A 16,605-nucleotide genomic window follows, 5' to 3' on the forward strand; every position below is an offset into this window, starting at 1 on the left:
TTTTTACATGTGAAATTTCATCATCTTTTCACTTGGTATTAGCTGCATTTGTTGCTGTAGGTACACTTTTCTTCATAAGTAAGGGAGAATCTTCGATGAATTTTGCACGGCATACAAACCATACTTACAGGTGTATGAAAGTCTAGAATTTCCCAAATCTGTTAAAACCTAAGGTAAGAATTGAGATAATTAACTATAAAATTAGAGTTTTCTCTTAACACGAAGTTTAAAACGTAACAGCGCATTCATTTTTCCATATATTAAATAAACTCTAGAGTTTCATACACCTGTATGTATGGTTTGTAAGCTGTGCAAAATTCATCGAAGAATTTCTCTTACTTATGAAGAAAAGTGTACCTATGGCAACAAATGCAGCCAACAGTATGAAATTTCACATTTAAAAAATATTATTTTTTCGTGTCTTTTGAACTTCCACTGCTATGAGTGTGAACCTTGAATCCTTCGTGGTCATGCTGAGAAAGTTTTATGAATTCATTTGTAAAAGTATAGACAGTGCAAATTAAAATGCCCTGTGGTGCCTCTCCTGCTCCAAATCGGCCCGTTTCACGGGACCGAGCGAGGTGGCGCAATGGTTGGCACACTGGACTCGCATTTCGGAGGACGACGGTTCAATCCCGTCTCCGGCCATCCTGATTTAGGTTTTCCGTGATTTCCCTAAATCGTTTCAGGCAAATGCCGGGACGGTTCCTTTGAAAGGGCACGGCCGATTTCCTTCCCAATCCTTCCCTAACCCGAGCTTGCGCTCCGTCTCTAATGACCTCGTTGTCGACGGGACGTTAAACACTAAACACCACCACCACCACGTTTCACGGAACATGACAAGTACAGCATGGCCTCTCGCTTTCTGCCTGTGACGTGCGGAGCGTTCGTGCTTCCTAATGGTTTCGCTCCATGTGTCTCGTTGCCGCAATATTGCAGATCTTATTTGGCGTTTTAAGTGACGAAATGGCTCCTCAACGTGAAACAGCAGGGAGTCACGACATGGCACGTCAGCGTTAGCCAGCTCGTCCGGTGTGCCAACGGCTTTAGGGGCGACGCGAGACAAAGCCTACAGCTTGTTGCAGAGCCGGAAGTTTTTACTGCGGTGAAGGGAGCGCACTGCACTGTGTGTCTCTGGTAATTGTGTAAGTTGGCAGCGCGTAGCGACGGCTGTGCGCCCGCGAACACTCCAGTGAAGCGCAAACAAGGCGAGTGGCGGATAACACAGCGCCGGCGCGGCGGTTCCGGCCCACTGGCTCGCCGGGCCAGTCAGCTCTGAGTGCTGCTGCCGCGCTGATGGAGTCCGCCGGGCGGTCCCACCCCGGCCCCAGAGCCGGCTCTGGCACTGGGTAAACATCCCCGGCGGGAGCGAGGTTTCCACTCGCTCTCCTCCGCCTCCGTCCCATCCCGTCTAATGCGCTGCAACAAAGTTGGCAGCGCGCATATATAATCAGCAAATCACGGGCGCCACGCCAGCGCATAGTCGCGACGGAGTTCTCGAGTTTTAGCGTTATTGCTACGCCGAAGATGCGGCCTGCTCGATTCCCTAAATTTTTGCTCTGCATTACACACGAACGAGAGGAGAATAAGAATGTTATATTTGAGCGCTAATAACGAAAATTAACAATGTTATTCATCGACGCTCAACAGTATCTGGGTATGGGAATTGTTATTTGTGTCATTACTGGCTTTGTTGACTCTAGCAAACATCAACAGCGTATGACTCTTGAAGTTTTCCCGGCGTATCGAATATTCCACAAGATTTCGGGATTGCAGCCGGATCTCATCGACTTCTTTCAAACACTCGCCTGAAGATGGCTGTAAGGTTGTCAGCCGAAATATCGTGGAAAGAAATCGATGAGATCGGGCTGCAATCCCGAAATCTTGTGGAATGATCAACAGCGTATCTTTAACGAGATTATGCCTCTCTCCATTGTTGAGTTACTGGCTTGTGGTTCAAATGGTTCAATGGCTCTGAGCACTACGGGACTTAACTTCTAAGGTAATCAGTCTCCTAGAACTTAGAACTACTTAAACCTGACTGACCTAAGGACATCACACACATCCATGCCCGAGGCAGGATTCGAATCTGCGACCGTAGTGGTCACGCGGTTCCAGACTGTAGCGCCTAGAACCGCTCGGCAACCCCGGCCGGCTATTGGCTTGTGTCTAAAAGTCTCGGTTACCAGCAGAAGTTTACGCACAAAACTACGCCAAACTTATAATTTATCATCGTTATTATTCTCCTATTCCCGATATATAGGAATACGATACCTAGGTGTTTTATAATACTTCCCATCTGCTTTTAATGTATGAACAACCAACAACTTTGAGAAAGACAGAAATTGTATGAAAGTAAAGAAAGCTTCAAATATACACTGAAACGCCAAGGAAGCTGGTATAGGAATGCGTCTTCAGATACAGAGATATGTAAACGGGCAGAATACGCCGCTGCGGTGGGGAACGCCCATATAAGACAAAAGTGTCTGGAGCAGTTGTCACATCGGTTACTGCTGCTACAATGGCAGGTTATCAAGATTAATGGGAGTTTGAACGTCGTGTTATAGTCGGCCCACGAGCGATGGGACACAGCATCTCGGAGGCAGCGATTAAGTGGGGATTTTCCCGAACGATCCTTTTATGAGTGAGCGGTGAAGACTCCGGTAAAACATCAAATCTACTACATCGTTGCGGCCGGAGAAAGATCTGCAAGAATGGAAGCAACGACGACTGGACAGAATCGTTCGACATGACAGAAATGCAACCCTTCCGCATATTGCTGCAGATTTCAATGCTGGATCATCAACAAGTGTCAGCGTGCGAACCATTCAACGAAACATTATCGATATGGCCTTTCGGAGCCGAAGGCCCACTCGTGTACCCTTAATGACTGCACGACATTGGACTGTTCATGACTGGATACAAGTTGCCTGGTCGGACGAGCCTCGTTTCAGATTGTATCGAGCGGATGGATGAGTACGGGCACGGAAACAACCTCATAAATCCATAGACTCTGCATGTCAGCATGGGACTGTTCAAACTGGTGGAGGCTCTGTAAAGGTGTGGGGCGCGTGCAGTTGGAGTGATGCGGGCCTCCTGATACGTCTAGATACACCTCTGACAGGTGACACGTACGTAAGTATCCTTTCTGATCACCTTGCTCCATTGATGTCCGTTGTGAATTCGGACGGAATTGTGCAATTCCAGCAGGAAAATGCGGCACCCCATACGTTCAGAATTGCTATGGAGTGGCTCTAGGAACACTTTTATGAGTTTGAACACTTCCGTTGGCCCACAAACTCCCCACACATGAAAATTATTGAGCATATCTGTGATGCCTTGCAACCAGTTGTCCAGAAGAGATCTCCATCCCCTCGTACTCTTACGTAGATATGGACAACCCTGCAGGAGTCATCGTGTCAGTTCCCTCCGGCAGTACTTCAGACATTAGTCGAGTCCATGACACGTCGAATTGCGCCACTTCTGCGAGTTCGCGGGGGCCCAACATGATATTAGGCAGACACATCAGTTTCTTTGTCTCTTCAGTGTAAATGTGGCTAAAGCCTCATAGACAAAAATTGAACGAACCCAAAATTATAGTAAGGAGAGCCAAGGGTGATGCGTTCAACGAATTCAAAAGTATAGTTCTATCCACCTACTTTACAGATAACCGTAAGAAGTTTGATCTTATGTTAAGTCAGTAATTGGACTTGAGCCATCTGTCCGTAGTGGCGTCGGAAAGCAGGATGACATCCAGATGGCCGAAATGTTAAACATTTCTTCGAAAACTGTTTGCCGAGGAAGATCGTACCGACTGCAGTAGCGCAAACGTGAGAATGGCAGATAAAGAAACAAGTTACACAAAACTGTGGGATATAAAAACATGTGACGTCACCAGAATAGAGGCCATTTGACCTGGTGGGATACTTGTTGTACACTACATAGAGTATGCAAGAGAACATGCTTCTCTTGTAGCAGCAGTGTGCCTTAAGGGTTGTAGCAGATGTGGGGTGTCAGTTGAGCTGTTATGCATACACCTACGATGCTATATGTCCGACGCATGCTGACCTACTGAGAAGGGAAGTACCCCATAAGTTAATGTAGTTTTTGAGAAATAAGAGCTTATTAAATGATAATTAACGGTGGTGGCCCAATCATGCATGAAAATATGGGTACCACACCGCGCATGGGTATATTAATGGGAAGAGGGATCATCTATAACAGAAACAATGTTTAGTACGATAAAGTATCAACACGCAAATTACCCATAGTGATAAGGAAATGGATGTTTAATAAATGCACAGTAGGTTACAAGAGTGACCTGTAATCTTGGTACAGATGAGTGAGAGTGGTGAAAGCATAATTACGAGAATAATTTATCATTACCGCAATTGACTACAAGACTGATTAGTGGATTAAAGACAGAACACAGAAAAACTAATAAGATCATCACTAAGATCGCCAAAGTGCATGATGGAAGCAACTCGCTGCTCCAAAACATTTGAACTGTGTAGTTAGCTTCTGATGAGAGTTAATTAACATCGCATCCCTACTGAATTGGTGATCGCAATGCTGGCCCGTTGTCATCACACGCGTACAATGTAAAGCTGGAAGGAAGCAGAAGGTTGGAGATTCTTCGACTATCCTTTCATCTGTACTCAGCACTAAAATGGTGACATCCTTCGACATGAGGCCTGACCTCATCTGGCTACAGGTGTGTCCTCTTTGGTCCCCCATTGGTAAATCATTACTCCACGGTCTCCCAGCAGCTAGTGTTCTATCCTAATGTTCTGAAACTTGGCTGGTTCTGCTACAGTGGGAAACCTGCCAGACAACTGTCGCAGACATCGCGAGTTCTGTCCAGTACTGATTTTGTAAAAATGATTGAATAAAGTTTATACTCCAGCGGATTTTGCTACAATCCACCAGTGGTGCTGTGGCATAGGGAGGTTAATGGGAAAACCTCTCCCACTGAATGGAACGATTCTGAAGCTGACATGCTATACCTGGCTCGGATCTTTATCTTTTCTAAAAGTATTCTTCCCTGTGAATTGAATGATACTGCTTTTTGGCAGATAACTGGGTGGCCCTTCGTACTTGGTGAGGGTGGACGAACCGAATTCTGGTGTCATCTTAAAAATTTGTTTCGAAGACATCCATCTTAATTTTTGTAACAAGCATTGACCATAAAATGTTAGAAACACTAAGTATTTAAGAATGTAACTCCATGGTGTAACAAACTTGTTTCCTGCACTGAATGTTGCATTCTTATAGGTCAGTGGTTAAATATTGTTTTTGCGTTATTTTTCCAGGACGAGTATGTTGAGTTTTCAGAGAATCACTGCGTTACTGGTGACAGAGGGACAATAAAACAGTTAAACGAATGATGACCACTGGAGCACTTTTCCGCCACATTGCATTTTTCTCGTCAGACCTTCTTTACAAGTTTAGAGTTACGAGTACAGCAGTACAGCAGGGGCATTGTCTATTTACATAAGTGTAAACTTCTTCCACGTAACTATTAATTTATATCAATCGTTAGTTATCACTATAACATACTACCAGATTAGTGGTGGCATGTCATTTCTCCGATAAAAATTGATTTGAAATACTTTTTAAGCCGTTATCAAGTGTTACAAGAGAATACAGCCTCAGAAATACAAGTAAGGAGGAAGACAGACTAAGACCTGCGATAAATTTCAGCTAGTAGTAAATATTACTCTGTTCATGAATCACAAGAGAAAAGGTTGCGGGAGTTGGGGGTAGCGGGATGGGGCAAGGAAGATACCAGCTGGTGTACTACACGGTGAGGCTGAGAGTCTGAAATACTGGATTGCAAGGCGTACAGGCAGGTTTCGTAATGATAAATCGTCAGAGAATTGTCAGGAAAAATAAGAACTTAAAGAATTGCGATTGGTGTATGACTGAAGTATAGTGCTGTGGTTTGAAGTTTTATGAGTCTATAGAAATTGCAATAATGAATACTACAGTGAGTTGCCTGATAATGAGGAATGGGTATCTCTATAAAGGTCAAGCGCATAGGTTGAACAGATAAATATAGGTATAAAGAAGATAACTGCAAAGAAGTCCTAACTAAAGCAGAGAGACAAAGAAGGAAGCCCAAACATGTTCAGGAAAATAGACACATACGTTACTTGGAAAGGAATCACGAGTAAGTGCCGAGAAAATAAGAAAAATAAACAAACAACTCTGGCGGACGAGATTATAATTGGGATTCAAAATACGGCTTCAGTTCTAAGGTTGTAGGCATTGAAAAATAAAATAAACCTTACAACTGGAGCGGTATTTTCAATCTATAATCCTGTAACTCTTCTTCACTTTTTTAAGAATAATAACGTTGTCGGCGAATCTTATCATTGAAGTCTTTTCACCCTAAATTTTAATACTACTGTTGAACCTTTCTCTTATTTCCGTCATTGCTTCTACTACGTGTAAATTGATCGGTAGGGACGAAAGACTGCACAACTGTCTTACCCCATTTTTAATCCGAGCACTTCGTTCTAGATCTGCCCGTGTTATTGTTCCCTCTTGGTTCTTATACATAATGTATATCACCCGTCTCTACCTTTAGCTTACTCCAGTTGTTTATGTTTTCATCTTCAATCTGAGGGCTGATTTGATATAGCTCTCCATTCGACTTTATTCTGTGTAAGCATCTTCATCTCGGAGTAACTACTGCAATTTCGTATCTTTCTCAGAATTTGGAACATCTTGCACCATTATACTTTGTCAAACGCTATTTCAATGCCTATAGAACCTACGGACATGCCTCAATTTTTCTTGCTTTCCTTTCAATGTCGAGTGCAATGTCAGGACAGCCACTGTGGTACCTTTACGTTTCCTGAAGCCAACATGATTGTCATTCAACACATTCTCAACTTTCTTTTCCGTTCTTCTGTATATTGTTCATGTCAGCTGCTTGAATTCAATAGCGGTTGAGTTTATTGTGAGATAATTTTCGTGCTTATCTGTTCTTGCTATTTTCGGAGGTGTTCATCTGAAAGTCTGATGGTATGTCGTGAGTCTCATAGATTCTGTACACCAAGTTCAGTAGTCTTTTGGGTGCCATTTCCCCTCTGATCATAGACAATCAGATGAAAGTTATCTATTGTATTGAAATAAAACAGTATTGGTTGCAAAATCTTTTTTATTTACAGGAAATGACGCGTTTCGCACTTTTTGGCATCATCAAATTGATTTAGGTGTGTAAAGTGACAATATACAGACTAAAATGGAAATATGGAATTAATATAAAAAAAATAAAAAGGCAAAGATACAGCCTGTGCAGCCGTCTCCACAATTAACAATAGCTGTCAAATTACGTAAATATTAATGTTCGTTCATTAATGTCCACATATGGCATTAAGATAAAATTTTACGATCAACCATCATCATATTACCACAATTAACACATCTCCACAATTAACAATAGCTGTCAAATTACGTAAATATTAATGTTCGTTCATTAATGTCCACATATGGCATTAAGATAAAATTTTACGATCAACCATCATCATATTGCCATGGGATGAATGAAATCATTACGGAACCTGGAACTGGGAATACAACGCCAAGTATAACTATAGTGTCTGCCTGACAGGAAAACTACGACAAACCAAGAAAAATTTAAGAAATCTTACGTAACACGATGGCAGCAGCGTTCTGGCGTACAAAGCATGGAGCGTTGCGTTCAGCTGACAAGTAGTAGATAACGCGGTCCAGAACAGAACACGTCAACCCTCCAAACCGGCCACACAAACATAGAGCAGTAGAGGCAAGATTATAAGACCGTGGTGGTAGACATTAAAGGTAGATGGCGTTGGCTAACCAACGTGATTCTGTAAACCCCGGATTTACCGTACTTTGCTTTAGCAGATGTTTCATTATGGACGTACCAATGCTGGACTTCGTTTTGGATTTGCAAGGCCGTACGATGAGGTGCTTAGGAAAGGGATTTTAACAAATCTAGTATTCCTGGGTAGCATACTTAATGGAGGCTTACATTTATTAGGATTTGTTGTTGATACAGATCATCTTCATTGTTAGGCTTGCATTCGTTGCCGATAGCAATATACTTAGGGTTAGCTAATTCTTTCTTCATGGAAGACTGGCTTAGGGGACGTTCTGTGGTGCGCTGAATCACTGATTTGAAGATTTTGACTATATGAATGACAAGAATAGGAATAAATAATTGAATTGCTTGTTGTTGGTTGGCGATTCGATTTTGCAACCGATACTGTTTACTTAAAGAAATTCATCATCTATTGCTGTATAAGGGGCCCAGTATGGAGAGGAATCAATTTTATTTAAAGCATCTATCCTTTCTGCCTTATTTGATCTCAAGTCTTCCAGAGCTCTTTTAAATCCTCACTCTGTTACTGGGTCCCCATATCTTCCATATTTCCTCCGATTTCCTCTTCTACCAAGTCCTCAAGAAAATGAATTACGCTGCTTTGGAAGTATAACTGACGAAAGAAATAGTAGTCTAGGTGATGGAAAGAAGATATTCATCACAAATTGTGTCATTTGTAAAATTAACTTTTAATTCAACGAAAACAAATCCTGCTCAAGTCTAATGCTAAGTAAGAAGACTTGTAATAACGAATGGTAAATGGAGTGACGCTCGTTATCTATGAAAGGGAAGGAATTAATATGGCGCTATTCGTCTTGTTATAGAGATGAGTAGTGATACTAAAGGAATATGTGAAAAACACTTCCAGGACAACGAAACAGGTCGGCAGGATATATATTAACACAATGTGGAGTAAATATCGCCGTACTAGAACGACTTTTAGAGTATCAAAAATGTTGATGAAGACCGAGACTGGAATATATTCTATAGGTAACTGAGAAATTTTGGTGTAGATACCACTCTGAGGTGAAGAGGTTGGCACAAGGAAAGAAAGTCGTGTATGGCCAAATCGAACCGGCCAAAAGATTGTAACGCAAAGAAAACACGGTGTCATTTTCACCTACAGATCATCGTGCAAGTTTTTAATGGAACCGACTTATCTCGATAGTACCAGCACCTGCAGATGTTGAGTTATTTACTTTTGACGACACACAGCCTATATTTAATATGAAGATGAGGAGTAATGTGCACATAAAACGGGAAACGTTGAAAGACATTTTTGATGAAAAAATAAAAGAGATAGCGGTCTAAAACTTTCCAGTCACATACGATTATAGATTTTGTACCCAAAGAAAGAAAGAGGTAAAATATAAAACGAAATAAAAATAATAGAAAGATTTTGTGCACCAAAACGAGAACTTACGAAATATACAAATTTCGCTTAAGTAGAGAAAAAAAGTTAATAATCCAATCCGTCAGTGTGCAAACTACGAAAGGAAATGCTACCTTCTCCTTCTTTACACGATGAAGGATGTGGCGTTTATCGTCAAGGTTTCTTGTTGGTCTTTGTCTATTGTGCTATGCAGCGCTCATACTCTTGGCTTTTTTTCGTTAGATTTTGTGTGGTCTTTTTTTCAGTTGAATACGAATATTACTTTTGGTTTGCCCGATGTATAGTTATCATTTTACAGTCGTCAAACCCAGTTTTGTAATTGCTCATTTATTAGAGCCGTTTTATAATCTTCAAGGAATTTCAGTGTTGTTTCCGGTGCGAATTCAGTTCTGATTTTCGCATTTTTAAAAGTTCTTGTCATTTTGGGGTTCACATTATTAATATAGAACGGGAAAGTATGACATTAGTCTTCTGTTTTGCCCACTCTCTCTTTATCAAACGCTTTTCTCTATTTTTAACAAATCTTACCAAGGCATTTTTGCAAAATCAAACTGTACGTCAGGACTGCCTCTCTGGTGGCTTTAGATTCTTATTTAGGTTATCTTGTTTCGAAGTTAGATTTTTCTCGTAACTTATTTTCTTTAAATACCTTATATTTCCCGGCCGGTGTGGCCGTGCGGCTCTAGGCGCTACAGTCTGGAGCCGCGTGACCGCTACGGTCGCAGGTTCGAATCTTGCCTCGGGCATGGATGTGTGTGATATCCTTAGGTTAGTTAGGTTTAAGTAGTTCTAAGTTCTAGGGGACTGATGACCACAGATGTTAATTCCCGTAGTGCTCAGAGCCATTTGAACCATTTTTTGAATCTAATATTTCAAGTCAAATTGTCATTTAACAGATCCTTAATTTCCTTTGCCATTAATGTGTATATTTCTCTAATCTGCAACTTTGCATACATGAACTGATTGTTCGATAGTTCCCACATTTACAAACCTTTGCTGTCTCTTTGTGACTTTGTACACGGTAATCCTCTGAAAGTGCAATAGTGTGTGCACAATAGTTTGGTTGCCACTTCTTCCAATGATTTTAGGAATTCCGCCGGAATGTTCCTTATTTGTTCGGAATGTTTTCAAAGGTCTAATAAGATTTGACAGAAAACCGCAGTAAAGTATTTCATTGCTATAATTTGGTTCTTTATATAATAGGCAAGCAATGATCAGTTTGAGGGAGTTCAAACAATTTCAAGTGTTTGGGAAAAGGAAACTCAAAGTATTTAGTAAAATTTTAAACTTTCCCTAGTCTTACTGCAAGTATCGTATTGGGTGCTCTCTAACATGAGCGGTAAAATGCGTCAATGAAATGAAGTACGTTGAGAGGCAAACGGTGAGCCACTTGAATTTGGACACTTAAGCCCGATGCTCTTGGAGCTGAGGCGCCCTCGTGATGGCAAAGCACTAGAGAGAATTTATTCAGGACGGCATTCGCCTTCATTACACAAATTTCTGTTGACACATTTTGAGTGCTTTTCCTATTTAGAGGTTACCGTGAAGAAATGACGTGTTTCATTTTTGGAAGAAGCAGAACTCATGTTTTCACTTTCCCCAGACGCATCTGTAACACAACGGGCAAAATCTTTCCGCGTGCATCTCTACACAATCTACGGTTGAGTTATCGGACAATGTCACAGTCCTTCGCTTGCGCCATGTCGATTTTGTTACGTGAGTATGGTTATTGTACCGTTAGTGACGTCGGGCGTAGAGGTATCTGGTATCTAATACTGCAGGTCATTGCTCTACACCGCAACTCTGTACGCAGGGCACCTGTATACGACTGGAGAGCCCTCAAAGGAGACTGAAGGTAAATACCGGCCGTAGCATCGAAACATGGGAGAATGGTCACCTTACTAAGAGTGAACAGAGCAAATGTTTTCAATTTGCGATTCGCAGTCGCAAAATGATTACCGAACTACTACATCCAACATCAGGTATAACGTCTTTCTTACACTGAAGAGCCAAAGAAACTAGTAGAATTGCGTAATATCGTGTAGGGAACCCACGAACTGGAGAGAACTGACACCATGAATCCTGCAGCGCTGTCCATAGTTCCATAAGAATACGAGGGCGTGGCGATCTCTTCTGAACAGCACGTTACAAGGCATCCCGGATATGTTCAGTAATGTTCATGTCTGCGGAGTTTGGTGGCTAGCGGAAGTGTTTAAACACTGAAATGCCATTCTGCAGCAATTATAGACGTGTGGGATGTCGCATTGTCCTGCTGGAGATGCCCAAGTCGGTCGGAACGCACAGTGTACATGAATGGATGCAGGTGATACGACAGGATGCTTACGTACGTGTCACCTGTCAGAGTCGTATCTAGACGTACCAAGGGTCCCATATGACTCCAACAGCACACGCTCCACACTATTATCCACAAGCCTGAACAGTCCCCTGCTGACATTCAGGCTCCATGGATTCATGATGTTTCCCTATACCCGTACACGTCTATCCGCTCGATAGAATTTGAAACGAGACTCTTCCCACCAGGCAGCATGTTTCCAGTCGTCAACAGTCCAGTGTCGGTGTTGACTGGCCCAGGAGTCATCAAGGGTACACGAGTGGGTCTTCTGCTCCTAAAGCCCATATCTATGATGTTTCGTCGAATGGTTCGCGCGCTGACACTTGTTGATGTCCCAACTTCGCAATCTACAATAATTAGCGGAATGGTTGCACTTCTATCATTTTGAACGATTGTCTTGAGTCGTCGCTGGTGCCGTTCTCGCATAATCTTTTTCCGGCCATAGCGATGTCGGAGATTTGATGTTTTACCTGATTCCTGATATTCACGTAACACTCGTGAAATTGTCGTACAGGAAATTCCCCACTTCAACGCTACCTTGGATATGCTGTGCCCCATTGCTTGTGAGCCGATTATAACACCACGTTCAAATTCACTTAAATCTCGATAAGCGGCCACTGTAGTAGCTGTAACCGATCTAAAAACTGCGCCAAACACTTGTCTTATATAGGCGTTGCCGACCGCAGCGCCGTATTCTGCCTGTTTACATACATCTCTATTTGAATACGCATGCCTAGACCAGTTCCTTTGGCGCTTTAGTGTATAATCTGAAGAGTGTGACACAGTTCTACAATACCGTGACTGAAAAATTATCAGACGTTGTGTATTCACCTTCACAACCAACAAGTAGGTTTCAGACTGTAATCATCAAAACATACTATTCGTTGACAACGTTTATCGATAGCATCACCTTCCTAGTGAAACTTGGTGACTGGGTAGGGGAATAAGCAGTTTAAAAACTGTGATGTAATTATTTGTGGAGGAGAGGAAAATGTGGCTTCGGATAGCTACAAGAGACGTATCAGATATTTATATGAGACTAATGGCAATACTTAAAAATAATCCATTAACAATAAAGTAATATTTGGTACTCTTTCGGTATACCATCTGATGGCCTATCACGAAGGATCCTTTTAAGCATAAAATCGGCATTACATTCTTGCTATCTTCTTGTAACCAGATGGGCTTTCGTACCTCCATAACTATCGTGAAACCATACTGGAGTTTCAGCACGCAAGTAGACATTATGGAAGTAGTTAATTCGGTAATTCGATACACAGAATGAAAGTAGTTCTTCCTAATAGTTTTGCGATTATCTCAGGAAAAATACCAACACGGAGGTCTTCCTAGAACTTTCAGTCGACAACTGCGTTTTACTCTCAGTCTGTACTACATATACTGAGGAAGTGAGTTAGATTAAAGACATGTTCATCGCTAAGATTAAACTGAGGGTCTCCTGTGGAAGCAAACGCATACTCCTAGCAGACAGACAGCCATCAATATAGCCTTTTATGTTACTCTTCGAAGCGTAACTGAACGGCTACTTTTCGCAAACTACGAAGCTATGTACTATGAAAAATTATGTGCTCATAACTTCGTAACGTATTCAGCTCCTCGCAATGATCATCAGCTACCGCTAAACGGATCTACAATCTGAACAAAGCACAACATCGGAATCACTGAGTCGGCGTTTTCTGGACGGTAAACCTTCACTCATATTTCATGCAAACACGAGCGCAAAACTTAAAACTCAAGGGTGACTATATCAATACCTTGCTAGTCTTTACCTCACAGCTGATGGAACTTCTTTTTAGAAGTAGGCGAGACGTGACACTCGGAGGGATCGTAATTGTAACATCTGGATAATAAATACACACATTCATCGTCAACATGATCAATAAAAACATAGGACATTCACCTTCACATCTCTTCCTCGGGCAACCAACACCCTGCCACCAGTCTCTCTGAAGTACGTTTCTTAGGTCTTTTGCCTTCTATTGGTAAGGCTTGCTCATACCGGTTGCTGTCTGGTTTCATATACTTTAAATACATTTAACTCATTTCTGAAGATACTTCTTATTTCATTCCTACGGCTATTTCTTGCTGCTTTCCTCAGGAATTTAATTTTCATTATTTGTATATTTCTCTTCTCCTTCATGTTTAGATGTCAGAACCATGCTACAGCATACGAATTTCCATAATTTTATAAAATTTCATTATATCTGTTTTTTGTAGGGGATCTGTTTTTTTTCTCGACTCTTCGTCGTGGTAATATATCAGACACCGTAAAAACTTAAATATGCTACCCTGCGATCATGGTATTGCCCATTTACAATCATTGAATGGTCTGGGAACTCTCTTTGACTAATTTAAGATTCAGTTCTTCAAAACTGAGACAAAGAGAAGCTACATGGCAAACTATACGTCAGTCTCGTTGTACCTAAGTAAGACCAGATCGTCAGCAATTAAAATTGTATTTGAAACTGTGTTGTCAGTTCCAGAGTGTTTTCCGTTGCTTTGCCAGTCATTTTTATCTCTGTCAATACAGATATAAACAGTTAAGTGATAGAGAACGCCAGATTTGTGACTATAATTGATCTTCTCCTTCATTGTCAACAAAGGTGGTAGTGTTCACTCCTGGCTACTCTTCAATGAAATGGCTTGCCATTGTCTTTCATTCCTTTGGAAACTCTTTTCTCGAAACTGCGTAATGCTTTCATGTACCCATTCCGTAAAATATAGTTTTATAAGTTGAATACGCTTCTTTCCGGATTAATTATTTTATGTTTAATTTATGGTCGCTACAAGAATATCGTTTCTTGATGTCTTCAGACTACGTTTCTCAATGTATTCGTTGATAAATTCAGTTATCAGACCGAAGGAAGAAGTACACCCTCACTACTTGATTTTACTCCTTGATTATTCGTTTAAGCATCATAAACAGTGAAGAAATGTGATTGTAGGATTTGTTAGCAGGATGAGCAATCCAGGGATCTATGAAGTGGCTCTCCGGGGTAGCCAAATAATGATGCATATCTTTGAAAATTATTGTAAAGAATGTTTCAGGAAGGAATAGCTACTTTTATGTAAGGAACACAGTTACTGCAAATAGTATACACACAATCCAGTTATTCAGAATTGTGTACTAAATTCATACCTATATTCCTAGTGCGTTTCATAACTCCTCTTCCAGCAGAATTGATGACATTATCCATCGATTGACATCAAATGCCGACACAGCAATATCAGCTTAATACCTATGATGTCCAGCCTGCTTTACTATGAATTTCACCTATTCTGTTCTTAAAATTTCTTTATCCCCTTTTCATTTTGTAATACGCCAGACACCACACTTGCTAGGTGGTAGCCTTTAAATCGGCCGCGGTCCGTTAGTATACGTCGGACCCGCGTGGCGCCACTATCAGTGATTGCAGACCGAGCGCCGCCACACGGCAGGTCTAGAGAGACTTCCTAGCAATCGCCCCAGTTGTACAGCCGACTTTGCTAGCGATGGTTCACTGACAACATACGCTCTCATTTGCCGAGACGATAGTTAGCGTACCCTTCAGCTACGTCATTTGCTACGACCTAGCAAGGCGCCATTATCAGTTGCTATTGATATTGTAAATAATGTACAGACAAGAGCTACGTTCAACATTAATGGATTAAAGTTAAGTATTCCACCAGCTACATCCTTTTTTTCTAGTCTAACTTCCTTGTCCTGTTCCAGACCTCACGCCAGCCGGCGTGAGCTAAAACGCGTGCCTTTCGGCTTCCTCTCATAGTGGGTTGGCTATCTTGCCAATCCACAACATATATACTCCCGGAAAAATTAGTACACTCTTTTAGATTCCAATTCACTCAAGATTTATTGTTGTAACAGTGAAATTGAGTGCATGAAATGATTACATTTACACGTCTATAGAACAAGTGGTTCCGAAGCACCAAGTATCGACCTGTAATGCAACATCCATATAAGTACGTGGTGTAGTCTCCCAGAGCGGCAGTTCAGACGCTGACTCTGGCATCTTGTCTATCGTACAGATGGCGAATACCGTTCTGGGATACGTTATGCCACGCCTCCTCGGTCTGTTCACCTAGTTCTGTAAGTGTTGTTGGTTGACGAACTGCACGACTCACTTCTCATCCCATCGTATTCCATACGTGCTTGACTAGAGACAAGTCTGGAGATCGTACTATTAGAGCATATTGAGTTTCACGGAAAGTGTGTGGGCGAGAGTTATCCTGTTGGAATAACCCTTCACTTTCCTGTTACAAGAGCAGAAAAAGAACGAGTCTACCTATATTCTGCAAGTATCGAGCACTGGTTAACATCCCCATCCAACAAATCTGAACGAGGGTTTGAACTTATCGTACCCCAGACCAATAGGCTTGGGATGGGGCCGGTGTCTCTTGGGCGAGTGCATTCTACACAACAGCACTCACCGGGTCTACGTTTGCGACACCTACTTTGGACCTATTTTGTATCTGTATCGATATTTCTACATCATTTGTACTGTTACTTACGTAGAGTGTTGTATCTATAATAGAAATTCTTTGACTATGTATACACATTTTAGGTATGTGAACTGTTGAACGATGTTGTTTAAAATGTGCTTGTGAATGTAAATAGCTATTGGAGTGATTTTTATATAATGTACTGTAAAAGACTTGGCCCAGAGGTAGGGAACTTACGGCTGGTTGTAAAAGATGTGGGGAAGCCCCCAAGCTACGGAAGTAGCCTGGCGGAGTGGAAAAGGTGTGGTTGGCTCTTAAGCGGCAACTTGTACTCCGCGACGGGCAAGGAGTCTGGGGTGAGCAGTGCTGTGGTTAACATCTCGCTAGCATTAGCTGATCATTGTGACTCATATTCTTGGAGTTTTGAGCCCAGAAGAGTTTGAGAGCATTTGATGATATTATTATCATGGGATGGTTTTTAACCCTGTAAAAATATAATTCCGATGCGAAGAACTGCAACAGGGCGAG

Source organism: Schistocerca piceifrons, chromosome 2 (genome assembly GCF_021461385.2).
Source record: "Schistocerca piceifrons isolate TAMUIC-IGC-003096 chromosome 2, iqSchPice1.1, whole genome shotgun sequence".
Taxonomy (NCBI): Eukaryota; Metazoa; Arthropoda; class Insecta; order Orthoptera; family Acrididae; genus Schistocerca; species Schistocerca piceifrons.